Source organism: Panthera uncia, assembly GCF_023721935.1.
Source record: "Panthera uncia isolate 11264 chromosome B3 unlocalized genomic scaffold, Puncia_PCG_1.0 HiC_scaffold_1, whole genome shotgun sequence".
Classification (NCBI taxonomy): Eukaryota; Metazoa; Chordata; class Mammalia; order Carnivora; family Felidae; genus Panthera; species Panthera uncia.
In genome coordinates this window covers 103,518,402-103,531,538 of record NW_026057582.1, presented here as the reverse complement: position 1 = coordinate 103,531,538, position 13,137 = coordinate 103,518,402, and the positions used below count along the sequence as shown (strand labels likewise).

At 36.8% G+C, this 13,137-nt stretch overlaps 1 protein-coding gene across 12 annotated transcripts in view; it reads left to right on the top strand.

The window, feature by feature from the left end:
* HERC1 (HECT and RLD domain containing E3 ubiquitin protein ligase family member 1) overlaps positions 1-13,137 on the top strand; it is a 187,240-nt gene that overhangs the window by 25,266 nt on the left and 148,837 nt on the right. For 2 of the 12 annotated variants that reach the window (XM_049611717.1, XM_049611707.1), the window contains exon 1: positions 9,661-11,102. The exons of 9 other annotated variants lie outside the window; for them this stretch is intronic. The gene's annotated coding sequence lies outside the window, so the exon portion shown is untranslated. Of the gene's footprint in view, positions 1-9,660; positions 11,103-13,137 lie in introns of those variants that run through there. One more of the 12 variants, XM_049611708.1, reaches the window with a different exon arrangement.

Genomic DNA, 13,137 nt, shown 5'->3' with positions numbered 1-13,137 from the left:
CTCTGTAGCCCCTCATGGGCTATATACTTTTTAAATTTCTTTGTAGACTCATTAGCTCACAATAAATTCTTCTACTACAGAGAGTTCTGAGCCTCTGCAACAAGAAAGGTAGGATGCCACTGGCTTAAAGGGACAAAGAGGGTGCAGTACAGAGTACCAGTTTTGAAAGGCTTAAGTCTGGTTGGTTCTAGAGTGAATGGGTTAGTGGTAATGAAGACAAATATACAAATAATAATACATCAGGCAGAATGTGACGAGTGTTATAATATGTGTAAGCAAAGTGTTACAAGAGTCTAGAAGAGGAAGTGATGAGTTCTGTATTGTTAATAGAGTGAATAAAACATGAAAGTCTTCATGGAGGAGGTGACCTTTGAGATTGGCCTTTGAAAGAGAACTGGATCATGACAGGTAAAGGTTAGATAGGTGAGGACAGTCGGTTACAAGAAATAACATGAACAAAAGCACAGATGGGTGGGGAGTGTTTGGCTTTTTCAAGATTAGGATGTGTATAGGGGAGTTGTGGAAGATGAAATTGGAAGGCAGACTTGGCTCCCTCTAGATGGTTTGTATTCAATTTCATAGGAAATGGTAGAGCCATTGACCTCTTCATGTGCAGTGATTAATTGGTTAGAACTGAGCTTTAATCTAGCAGAAGTAGGTAGATGCAGTGGAATGCAGGGATTCCTTAGGAGCTCATTGCAGTTATAAAGGGCAGGTTATATAGGTGGCAGTGGGAGGGGTGTGGGGAGAAGGGAAAGTTAGGCTAGAGCATAAAAGACAGAGTGGGGTCAAAGATTACACTACAGTTTTTGACTGTGATATCTGAGTGATGTATCAGAAGGAGCTGGTTCTGTAAAGTTTTATAGGGGAGGGGAAAGGGAGCATGAGGAGATGGGGAAGCGGGAAGAGGTGGTGAAGTTAATTTTGGATATGATGAATTGAGGGTGGGAAGCATTGACGTTTTAATGTGCACCAGACATTTGGAAACAAAAGACTGGAGTTCTGCAGAGGTGCTAGCCAGAGGCATGGATTTGGGAGGTATCTGTATAGTGAAGATGAGTTAAGCTTTAGTAATGAACAGAAATGGTTGATGTTAAAAAAAAAAAAAGAGGAAAGGAAACGAATATTGCAAAGAAAAAGAGGACTTTAGGGCATTAAGTGGACAAAAGGTGGTAAGAGGCATGTAAATTACTGGTTTTTTCTTTGTTGTTGTTTGTGTGTTTTAGGTCTGCTTTAAAATGAGGCTTAATTAGTATACAATAAAACTCACCATTTTAAGTGAATAGTTTGATACATTTTGACAAATGTATGTCATTTTGTTGCTGCCATAATCACAATATAGTCCATTTTCATCATCCCCAGAAAGTCCATTTCCAATCATCCCCTGTACCTCGTAGCAGTTAATCTGCTCTTATTCCTTTAGTCACTGACAACCACTGATCTGCTTTTTATCATTATACTTTTACTTCTTCTAGAATTTTACACATATGGTGGCATAGTTATGTAGTCTTTGGTATCTGGCTTCTTTCATTTAGCATAGTGGTTTTGAGATTCATCCATGTTCTTGCTTGTATCAGTACATTACTTTTTATTTTTGAGTAGTATGCTGTTGTATTGGTAGACTATTAATTTTCTGTCAGTTGATGAACACTTGAATTAAGCTGCTTTGGACTTTTAGGTGTAGGTTTTTATGTAGTCATGTGTTTTAATTTTTCTGGGCAAATCCTTAAGGAGTAGAATTGCTGCATATATGGTAAGTACAGTATATGTTTAGTTTTATAATAAATTGCCAAACACTTTTCCCTTTTGCATACCACCAGCAGTTTATGAGATTTTTAGTTGTTCCACATCCTCACCCATACTTGGTATTATCTGTTTGAATAAATTTAGCCATTTTAGTGGGTTTGTAATAGAATCATCATATAATTTGCATTTCTCTAATGGTAATGTTGAGCATCTTCTTTATGCTTATTTGGCCGTTTATAGATCTTTGGTGAAATGTCTGTTCAAATATTTTGTCTACTTAAAAATTTTCATACTATTGAATTGCAAGCGTTCATTTTATGTATTCTTGCTACAAGTCCTTTGTTAGGTATATGTTTTGCAAATAGTTTCTCTCAGTTTGGGGCATGCCTTTTGATTTTCTTAACAGTGCTTTTTGAAGAGAAAAACTTTTTAATTTTGATGGAGTCTAATGTATCAATTTTTTGAGTCCTATTTAAGAAATATTTGCCTAACCCAGGGTTGCTAAGAATTTTTCCTATGTTTTCCTCTAGAAATTTTTATAGTTTTAGCTCTTACATTTAGGTCTATGAACCAGTTTGAGTTGATTTTCGTAGATGGTGTGAAATTAGGGTTGAAGTTCATTTTTTTCCCGTATGTATATCCAGTTGTTCCAGCACCCTTTGTTGAAGATTTTTCTTTCCCATTAAACTGCCTTGGCACTTTAGTTAAATATTAATTGGCCATGTATGTGTGGGTCTGTTTCTGGACTTGCAGTTCTGTTCTGTTGATCTATCTTGATGCCAATACACATGTCTGGATTACTGTATTAAAATAAGCCTTAAAGACACATAATGGAAATTCCTCAATTTTGTTTTCTGTCAAAATTGTTTTGCTATTTTCAGTCCTTTGCATTTTTTTTTAAATATGAAATTTATTGTGAAATTGGTTTCCATACAACACCCATTGCTCATCCCAACAGGTGCTCTCCTCAGTGCCCATCACCCACTTTCCCCTCCCTCCCACCCCCCATCAACCCTCAGTTTATTCTCAGTTTTTAAGAATCTCTTCTGGTTTGGCTCCCTTCCTTTCTAACCTTGTTTTTTTTTTTTTTCTCCCTTCCCTTCCCCCATGGTCTTCTGTTAAGTTTCTCAGGATCCACATAAGAGTGAAAACATATGGTATCTGTCTTTCTCTGTGTGACTTATTTCACTTAGCATAACACTCTCCAGTTCCATCCACGTTGCTACAAAAGGCCATATTTCATTCTTTCTCATTGCCAAGTAGTATTCCATTGTGTATATAAACCACAATTTCATTATTCATTCATTAGTTGATGGACATTTAGGCTCTTTCCATAATTTGGCTATTGTTGAAAGTGCTGCTATATACATTGGGGTACAAGTGCCCCTCTGCATCAGCACCTCTTATCCCTTGGGTAAATTCCTAGCAGTGCTATTGCTGGGTCATAGGATAGATCTATTTTTAATTTTTTTGAGGAACCTCCACACTGTTTTCCAGAGTGGCTGCCTCAGTTTGCATTCCCACCAACAGTAAGAGAGGGTTCCCGTTTCTCCACATCCTCTCCAGCATCTAATAGTCTCATTTGTTCATTTTAGCCACACTGACTGGCGTGAGATGATATCTCAGTGTGGTAGTCCTTTGCATTTCTATCCTGCAAATTTCTGATAAGGACTGAAAATTATTTTGTTGTTGTTGTTACCTGATTGGGATGATTTAATGATCTTGAGAGAGTGCTAGGAAGAACAGGTATTATCATAGCAATAGGACTCTGAGAATGAGCTGTTGATTCATTGAAACCTTCTGAGGTTTTTAATTTTTTAAATTTAAAGTGATATAGGACATGTGAAACCACCATGATAGTGATAAGAAGCAGCATGATTTAGTGGTTTAGTGGTTGAGTGTCAGACCGCTCTGGTTTGCATCCTTACTCTATCATTTACTGGCACTGTGACGTTGGGCAAACTGTATTTAGCCTCTCTGTGCCTCCATTTTCTTTCTTGGCAAATGGGAATAACAAGAGTATTTTATAGAGTTGTTCTGAGATTAAATAAGATAATACATGTAAAGGGTTTAGCACCGTGCCTGTCACATAGTAAGTGCTCAGTCAATGTTAGCTACTGTTACTGCTCTGTTCACCTAGAGAGTAGAGCATTAGAAAGCTTCACAATTTGGGGAGCCTGGGTGGCTCATTTGGGTAAGTGTCGGACTCTTGATCTCGGCTCAGGTCATGGTCTAACAGTTCCGTGGGATCTTGCCCTCGTTGGGCTCTGCACGGACGGTGAGGAGGCTGCTTGGGATTCTTTCTCTCTCCCTTCTCCTCCCCGCTTGTGTGTGCATGCATGCTCTCTCTCTCGATAAATAAATAAATAAATAAACAAACTAAAAAAAAAAAGCTTCACTATTTGATAAATTCACTTATAAGAACTATTTAGTCTACCCGTGTGCTCAAATCCTTCAGCTTGTTTCATTTATTTCAGTTTTACAAAGATAGTAGTAGTGCTATTTGGTTTATTTTCCAGTCCTTTGGTAGTTTTTCCAGCCCCACTTTTCACTGGTGAATTTGGTAATTTATGTACATAATTAAATTTGGATTTGTGCATTGGACCATGAATAGAAAAAAGAACAATTGTCTTTCAGTGGTATAAATCATTACTGTAAATTAAACAAAATAAGACAACAGCAGTTTTTTTCTTTGCCAGCATTTAGCTGGTTCATCAGGATTGTGAATTGGTGGTTTTTGAATACAAGTGAAAACCCATTAGTTTGATTTGATTTTGCCTATAGTTCTTTACTCGCTGCATAAGCAGGTCTGCTTCCTGGTTTATTTGACTAGTTCTCATTATTGATGTAGCAAAACAATTTGCCAGCGAACTCAGCAAGTCTCTTCCTTTTCTAAGTGTACTCACTTTCTAAATAGGGATAATAACAAAAAAAGAAGTTTTTTCCTTTTTATCAGCTGTTTAATTCTGTGTAGCTAAACACTGAAAATTTGTATGGTTTAATGAGAGCCAAAATAAGTCAGCCTAGTAAAACCCTCTAGAAGGGAACTACTTGGGGCAGGGGTAGGTAGAGCTGGATCACAATGTGCACTTAATTTTCAGTTGCAGAACTTTGCAGATGGGCTGTCCCTTCTGCACTTCCTTGATAATGCCGTTAATAAGTATTCTCATTGATGTTTTTCTTTTATGAATCTCTAAATTCATAAATTTAGAGTTTCATAAATTTATTGGTGAGTGTGAGTGTGGCAGGGGGTGGTGGTGAATGACAAGTTCAGTTTTCAACATGTTGAATTTAAGATTCGTTTGGGACATTTTAGGGTATATTATGTTAGTAGTGGATATTCAGGTCTGGAGCTCAGGAGAGAAAAATTTGGACTAGATTTCATTAGCATATGAGAGGCACGTGAAAGCCTTGGGAGTAGCTGGAATTATTCCAAAAATTATGTACAGTGAGAAGAGGAGACAGAAATGGACTGAAGACAGAATTCATGTGGTCTGTGCATGTGGTACCTCCATCCTTGGAATCAGTTTGTTTGTTTGTTTATAAATTTTTTTTTTTTTTTTTATTTGAGAGAGAGTGCACAAACGGGAGGGGGCAAAGGGAGAGAGAATCTTAAGTAGACTCCTCACTTAGGGCAGAGCCCCACTTGGGGCTTGATCCCATGACCCTGGGATCATGATCTGAGCTGAAATTAAGAGTAGGATGCTCAACTGAGTGGGCTACCCAGGAGCCCCTGGAATCTGTTCTTTTAAAGTTCTGTTATATATCAGCTCAGAGTAAAATAATATCTGCGTTTAAATTAGATTGTAAATAATGAATTACATAGGCACATATTGCTCAGCACAGTTCAGCAAATATTTACTGAGGTCCCTTTATGTGCTTTACCTTTGCTAAGCACTGGAGATATAAGCATGTTTGCCCTCATGACTTTGTAGACTAGTATGAGAGAACACTAAACACATACTCACACAAATAGTACATAATTGCAAATTGAAAATTCTGAGAAGGTAAGTACTAGGTACTATGTGAGCATTTTAAAAGAAGGACTTGATCTCTTATGGGTGTAGTCAGGGGTAGCTTCCCTGAGGAAGTGACATTTAATTCAACTAGCAATTATGGAGTACCCAGTATGTCCCTGTACTATTTAAACTGATATCTTATGACTAGACAGTAACTGGGTGAAAGAGTGTGGGATGGAGAAGGCAGGCTGTAAGTAGGGAGAACTTCATGTGCAAGTGTCCTGCGGTAAAAGGGAGGAGCATGACTCCTTCCAGGAATTAAATATCTCCAAGATAACTTGTAGAAGGGAGAGCAGGGGAGAGAGGTCATTTCTTGGCTTTTTTAACAACTATGGATAGATTTTGTTTTTTAGAGTAAAACTATTGAAAAGCTCCTGAGAAAATTTTAATGCTTTTTTCCCCCTTTTAAATTGATTAACTTTTTATTTAAAAAAACAAACAGGGGCACCTGGATGGCTCATTCGGTTAAGGTTCCAAATGTTGGTATCAGCTCAGGTCATGATCTCCTGGTATTGTGGGTTTGAGCCTCAGGTCAGGCTCTGTGCTGACAGTGCTGTGGAGCCAGCTTGAGATTCTCATTCTCTTTCTCTGCATCTGCCTTCCCAAGTCCCCTCCATGTTGTTTCTGTCTCTCTCAAAATAAATAAATAAACTAATAAATAAATAAATAAAACATATACTTTAGTGGAGAGAATATTTCTCAACATCTATTTTTTTCAGCAGTGTTTTATAGTTTGCATTGTATAAGTTTTTCACCTTCTTGGTTAAGTTAGTTCCTCAGTATTCTCTTTGATGCTATTATAATTGGAATTGTTTTCATAATTTTGTTTTTAGATTGTTCATCATTAGTTTACAGAAATGCAACTGATTTTGTGTGTGTGTGTTGGCTTTGTGTCCTGCTACTTTGCTGAATTCCTTTATGAGTTCTAACAGTTTCTGTGTGTGTGTGTGTGTGTGTGTGTGTGTGTGTGTGTGGACTTAGTAGGGTTTTCTACATGTAAGATATCTGTGAACAGAGCTCATTTTACTTCTGGTTTGGATTCCTTTTATTTATTTTTCTTGCCTAATTGCTCTCATTAGAATTTGTACTATGTTGAATGGAAGTGGTGAAAGTAGACATCCTTGCTTTAAAGCTTTTATCATTGAGTATGATGTTTGCCATGGGTTTTCATATAATGCTTTTATTATGTTGAGGTAGTTTCCTTCTGTTCTTAGTTTGATTGTTTTTCCCATGAAATGCGTTTTCTGAGTCAATTGAAATGAGCCTCTGGTTTGTTTTCCCTTCATTTGGTTTCACAGAATCTTGAGCCAGACTTAGGAATAGCTCCTGAAATTTGCTCACAGAAATTCTCTGATCTTGCTTCTCTGCATTTTTAGTCTTGCTTGCAGCTATCTTTGTTAATTAAATACTGTCATTTTGTAGTATTTTACTGTTTCATTTTCTTCCATCTTGTCTTTGCTCAAATTCTATTTTCTTTGCTTTCAAAGTCCCCAGTTTCTCATAACTCTGACCTCCACTGCTCCCCGAGGATATGTAATAACTTCCGGGGGCTTTCTGATCATTGCCTCCTTTGGATACTTGGGGCAAGGAATGATATTATACTTATAATTCAGACACACTTGAATTCTTCTACATTTTTAAAAGTTCAATACTTCTAGACTTGAGTTGTTTTAGACTTTTACACTTGAGGTTAGGGGTTGGGTATAGATAATATATGAATAGTAACTATAACTATGATTGGGGATGATAATGATAATAGCAACCATTTCTTGAAGACTTGTCATGTATCAGCCCTGAACTGAGGAAAAAGGTAGGTAAAAGAGGTTGTCCCTGTTGAATTACAGTTTGTAATTTAGTTGTACAACTCCTAAATTGGCCTTTAGTCAATCATTAACTGACTGATTTAAAGTTAACTTGTCTGAAAGTTACTCTTTGGGTAGCTAATGTTATTTAAATGTAGACATTAGTTGTAATTAATCTGTTAATTTAACAAACACTGTAGTTTTTTAGGTTGCATACTAGGGAATTAAAATTGAGTAAGATGGAGTCCCCATCCAAGGGAGTGTATTATCTATTAGGGTTAGAGTGAAAAAACTCTGACTAATTACAGTTCAAAGTGAGAGGTATCCTGTGAGAGAATTAGCCTAGTTTTCAAGTTCTGAAACGTCTTGCATGGGAGAGGGTAGAAGAAGATAAACTGAGGAAGTACCTAAATTCCTAATTGTAAGGAGGTAAAGCAGTTGGCCTTTACCTGGTAAACCAATGGCTGTTTGAGGCTTGAAACAAGAGCATAAGAGTTGTAGAAAGATGGAGGATGAACAGAGTGAGGGAGAATCTGTTACCAGGGAGTGGAGTAAGTATGCTACCGTAATGGGTCAGCACAGAGAGAATTTTCAGTTAGATGTATAGTTCTGATCCCAGTTACACTTTTGATGTGTGGGTTTTATCCACAAAACCAAGCAGTTTTTGGACACCAGCTGGTCGCCCTGCAATTCAACTCACTATGACACTATTTACCTGGAGATGGTGTCAGGTCCTATAGGTTAAGGGTTCAGTCCTTCAAGGCTGCCACCACCCCCCTCATGCCAATCACAAGTACATGTTGTCACCTGTATTTCTGGCCAATTGGCTATAGCTTGGAGGTTCCAACGACCCCTCTTTGGGTTTGATTAATTTGCTAGGGTGACTTACTGAACTCAGAAACATTTTACCTACTAGATTACCAGTTTATTCATAAAAGGATATAACTTAGGAACAGCCAGATGGAAGAGATGCATGGGGCAAGGTATGGGGAAGGAGAGTGCAGAGCTTCCATGCCCTCTTAGAGCATGACACTCTCCCTGACTCTCCATGTGTTCACCAACCTGGAAGCTCTCTATACCTCCTCCCGCCCCGCCCCTGCTTTTTAAGGTTTTATTTGTAAGTAATCCCTATATACCCAGCATGGGGCTCAAACTCACAATCCCAGGATCAAGAGTTGTACACTTTACTGACCAAGCCAGCCAAGTGCCTCCCCCTTTTTGAGAGGTTTGATTACAGAGGCATGATTGATTAAATATTTGTCCAGTGATGATTGAAGTCGATCTTTAGTTGACTCTCCCCTCCCCAGAGGTTAGAGTGTGGGACTGAAAGTTCCTACCCTCTAGTCACATGGTTGGCTCCACTGGCAACTAGCCCCTATCCTCAGGTACTTTCCAAAAGTTACTTCTCTATTTTTAAAAACTTTTTTTCAGTTTATTTATTTTGAGAGAGAGCGGGAGCATAAGCGAGGGAGGGGCAGAGAGAGAGAAAGAGAATCTCAAGCAGGCTCTGCACAGTCAACACAGAGCTCAGTGAGGGGCTCAAACCCACGAACCATGAGATTATGACCTGAGCGGAAATCAAGAGTGGGATGCTCAACTGACTGAGCCACTCAGGCACCCAAGTCACTTCATTAATGTAACAAAAGACATCACAGCAAATTCCAAGGGTTTTAGGAGCTTTCTGCTAGGATTGGGGACAAAATCGGGACAAAAACCAAGTATAAATATATTTCTTATTGTAAATCACAATGTCACAGCTATCATCCTTAGGCACTGATGTCAAAGGTGAAGATGGGGGGTTTGCAGTATCACACTTCTTCAAAAGAAATTCTTTGGTGGGGTAGGTTATGGTTGGGGAGCTGCACATGTGTATTTTGTCAAGCTCTCACTCTTGATTCTTAAAGCTAGCCTGCATTTAGAATTAATTTTTCCAGGGAATGATACTATGGGACTGTGGAAATTGCATTCAGCTTCAGACTCTGGGGACTTGTGTTTAAATCCTTATTCTGACATTTACCTTTTATGCGATCTTATCAAATTATGTAAGTCCCTCCCCCCCACCCTGCTTTTCAAGATCCAATTGACATGTGGATAAGGGCACTGAAATATGACTAAAGCCCGTAGTTTCTAATGTAAATTTTTTTAATTTAAAAAATTTGATTAAAATTTAAAATTAACAAGTCTTTAGAGTTTAAGCATTTATTAGATTTCAGGTATTTTAATTATCATAAAAAAACCATAAGACAGGAGCAATATGGAACAAATTTTTAAATTTTTAAAAATTAAATGATTTGGGGAACACCTGGCTGGCTCAGTAGGAAGAGCCTGCGACTCTTGATGTTGTGGTTGTGAGTTCAAGCCCCATATGGGGTGTAGAGATTACTTAAATAAATGAAACTTTTAAAAAATTAAATAATTTGGTGTATACTGTAACCTAGTGCAGTGTTTTTGTATTCTTTCCGGAAGTGGGTAGAATGTAGTAGGATCCAAATTTGAATGTTATTAAACATTTGGGTTTTATTTTATTTTGAGGGGATTATTTTAAATATAAAGGTCCATAGTATTTTAAAACTGGAAGGAACTTTGGAGATTATTTCATTCGATTCTCTTATTTTTTCATATGCGCTCTGGGGAGTAAGCATTTTTGCCAAAGGTCATTTCTTGGGTAGTAGCATCTTAATTTCCTAATTCCATTCTAATATATATTGAATCATGCGTGTCTTGTTTGTAGCTAAGGTAGGAGGTTGATAAACTGGCTTGTGACTTTCTAAGATTTGAAAATGTTGGTTGATTGAATACAAAGATATAAACTTTGTGAACCTACTATATACTTTCTTGGAGTTTCAGGGAAAATGAAAAAATTAAATCAGTTATCACTTACTGCACCTTGCCCCAATTGGACAGTGTTTTGGAATAAAACTACATCAAAAAGTTGATTAAATAAACAGTTTTGCTTTGTTTTTGAACAGTTGTAGGACATCAACACTGGAGATTCTATAGCTAAGTACAGATGATTGGAAACTAGCTTTTATACAGTATTTGGAGAAATACTAACTTTATATTTTGTGTAAGTGAAGGAGAAATTTAATGTATTCTAATTTTTCACGTTTAGAGAGGATCTTTGGGTTGTAGCTGATGTGAATGGCTTGAATAGCTTGAAAAATGGAGACATCCCAGTGGATATTAGTTTATTATTAGTGGTTTAGCACTGAAGGAACCAGAATTTGTAATTTGAACACCCTTGATGAATTGTTTTTTTATCTTTTTATTTGCCTACAACATAATGTATTAAAAAAAGAACTAGGTAGAATTTATCCAGTACTTCAAAAGTTTTATTGAAAGTGTTTAGTCTGCTGCAGTGTTTTGTTGTTTAAACCTTTCTCCATTGATCAGAATTGTTCATAAAGCATCATTCCCTTGTCTTTGGCAAATCTTGCTCTGATGATTCATTTTTCTGTTTTACAGAATACATCATCAGAATATACCCAGAAGTTATGTTTCTCTTATTTATGTGTAATACATATGCAGAAAAATTGTAAGTAAAACTATCACAGTGTCTGAGGTAGCATGCTGATGAATATATCAGCTTTACGGTATTTGTCCTATAACTGCAGATTTCTGTATGCATGAGAAAGGATAAACACTATTAAACCTATGTTATTTGATTTTTGTTTTCCAAACCTGTGTTACTGTTAGAACAAGATAGATAAAATCAATCCTTAAAAAAAAAAGAAATTTTTAGGATTTTTTTTGTTAAAATGCTTTTTGTGAAAACAAGCCTATTAAAAATTAAGACAGTAATGGGACAGTGATGATAAATTTTGATTATATTATAATTGAAAACAGTATGATCATACAAGCTTTTTTGTTTTTCCTTTTTTTGAGAAAAACTTAAGACTGAAGAGAAGTACAAGAATAAAAAAGGACTCTTCTTTGTTTTCTGCCATCATTTAACAATGTTAAAATTTTGTCATGTTTATGTGATCAATTTAAAAATAAGAGAATGGAAACATAAATAAAGTTAATGTCCTGTTGAATACCTGCTGTCCCCCCTAGGCAATCGCTGTCATGAGTTTGGGGGGGGGGGTCTGTCCTTCTAATCTTTAAAAAAAAAAACTTTTCTATACATCTCCACATATATCTATAACCAATATTTGGTAGAGATAGCAATAAGGAACAAAATAATAATGATTATAATAGCAGTTTACATTTATTGACTGTATACTATGTTTCAGGCAGTGATTCTAAGAACTTCTGTATGCGTGATAACCATAGAGGGTTCTCTTTATTATCCTATAATTTACAGAAAGCACTTGGAGCTTTGAAGAAATTAAGGAACTTGGCCTTGGTCAATAGCCAGTAAATGATAACAGCCTAGATTCAAACCTAGAACTTGGGCTTGGTTAATAGCCAGTAAGTAATGTAGACTAGATTCAAACTTAGCCAGCCTGGCTGACTTTGATGCTTTTACTTTCCAATTTTTTTTTTAACATTTACTTACTTATTTTGGGAGAGAGCGAGAGCATGTGTGAGTGAGCAGGGAAGGGGCAGAGACAGAGGGAGAGAGAGAATCTCAAACAGGTTCCATGCTATCAGCACAAGCCCAGTGCAGGGCTCGATTTCACGAACCAAACCATGAGATCATGACCTGAGCCAATATCAAGAGTCAGACGCTTAACCAACTGAGCCACCCAGGTGCCCCCGTTTTTAATTAATTCATTTTATTTTTTAAGTAATCTCTACACCTGACATGGGGCTTGAATTTAACCCCGAGTTTAAGAGTCGCACATTCTACATACTGAGCAGCCAGTGCCCCTGATGCTTTACTGTTAACTTATGCAGTACAGCTCCTCTAGTGTTGTTTTTTGTGTTCCTTAAACACTAAGTCTTGTTTTGATAATTAGAAAATTATGTTATTTTTGTTGAATTGCATGTGTTAACTTTTTTATAGTATAAAGTTTATACTTTGGCATCATTTGAATATACAACATTTTAGTTATCTCTTCCCTATTGATAAGTGTTTTGGTTTTTCCCTATTATAATGAGAGTGTATTGAAAATCCTTAAACATGGGGCCTTGTACACATTGGGATGTAGTGTATATGCATTCATTAGGATTAAAACCTTTATCATATGCCAACATTTATCATGTACTAATTTTTTGTATATACTTGGATCTCCTGGACTCTCAGTTCTTTTCTTTTGATATTTTCTAATGTAATATGTCTGTTCATGTGTAAGAACCACATTTGGTTATTCTAGCATTATAATTTTTTAATTAATTTATTTTTAATGTTGGTTTATTTTGAGAGAGAGAACGTGAGCAAGGAGGGGAGCGGGGAGTGACAGAGAGAATCCCAAGCAGGCTTCATGCTGTCAGTGCAGAACATGATGCAGGGCTTGAACTCACAAACTGAGGTCGTGACCTGAGCTGAAATCAAGAGTTGATGCTTAACTGATTGAGCCACTCAGGTGCTCCCAAAATGTCTATTTTCTGAAAATTAATATATAAATTCAGTGTAATTCAAATGAGAACATTAGTAATATGTTGAGGGAGGTAGCATGTGACTG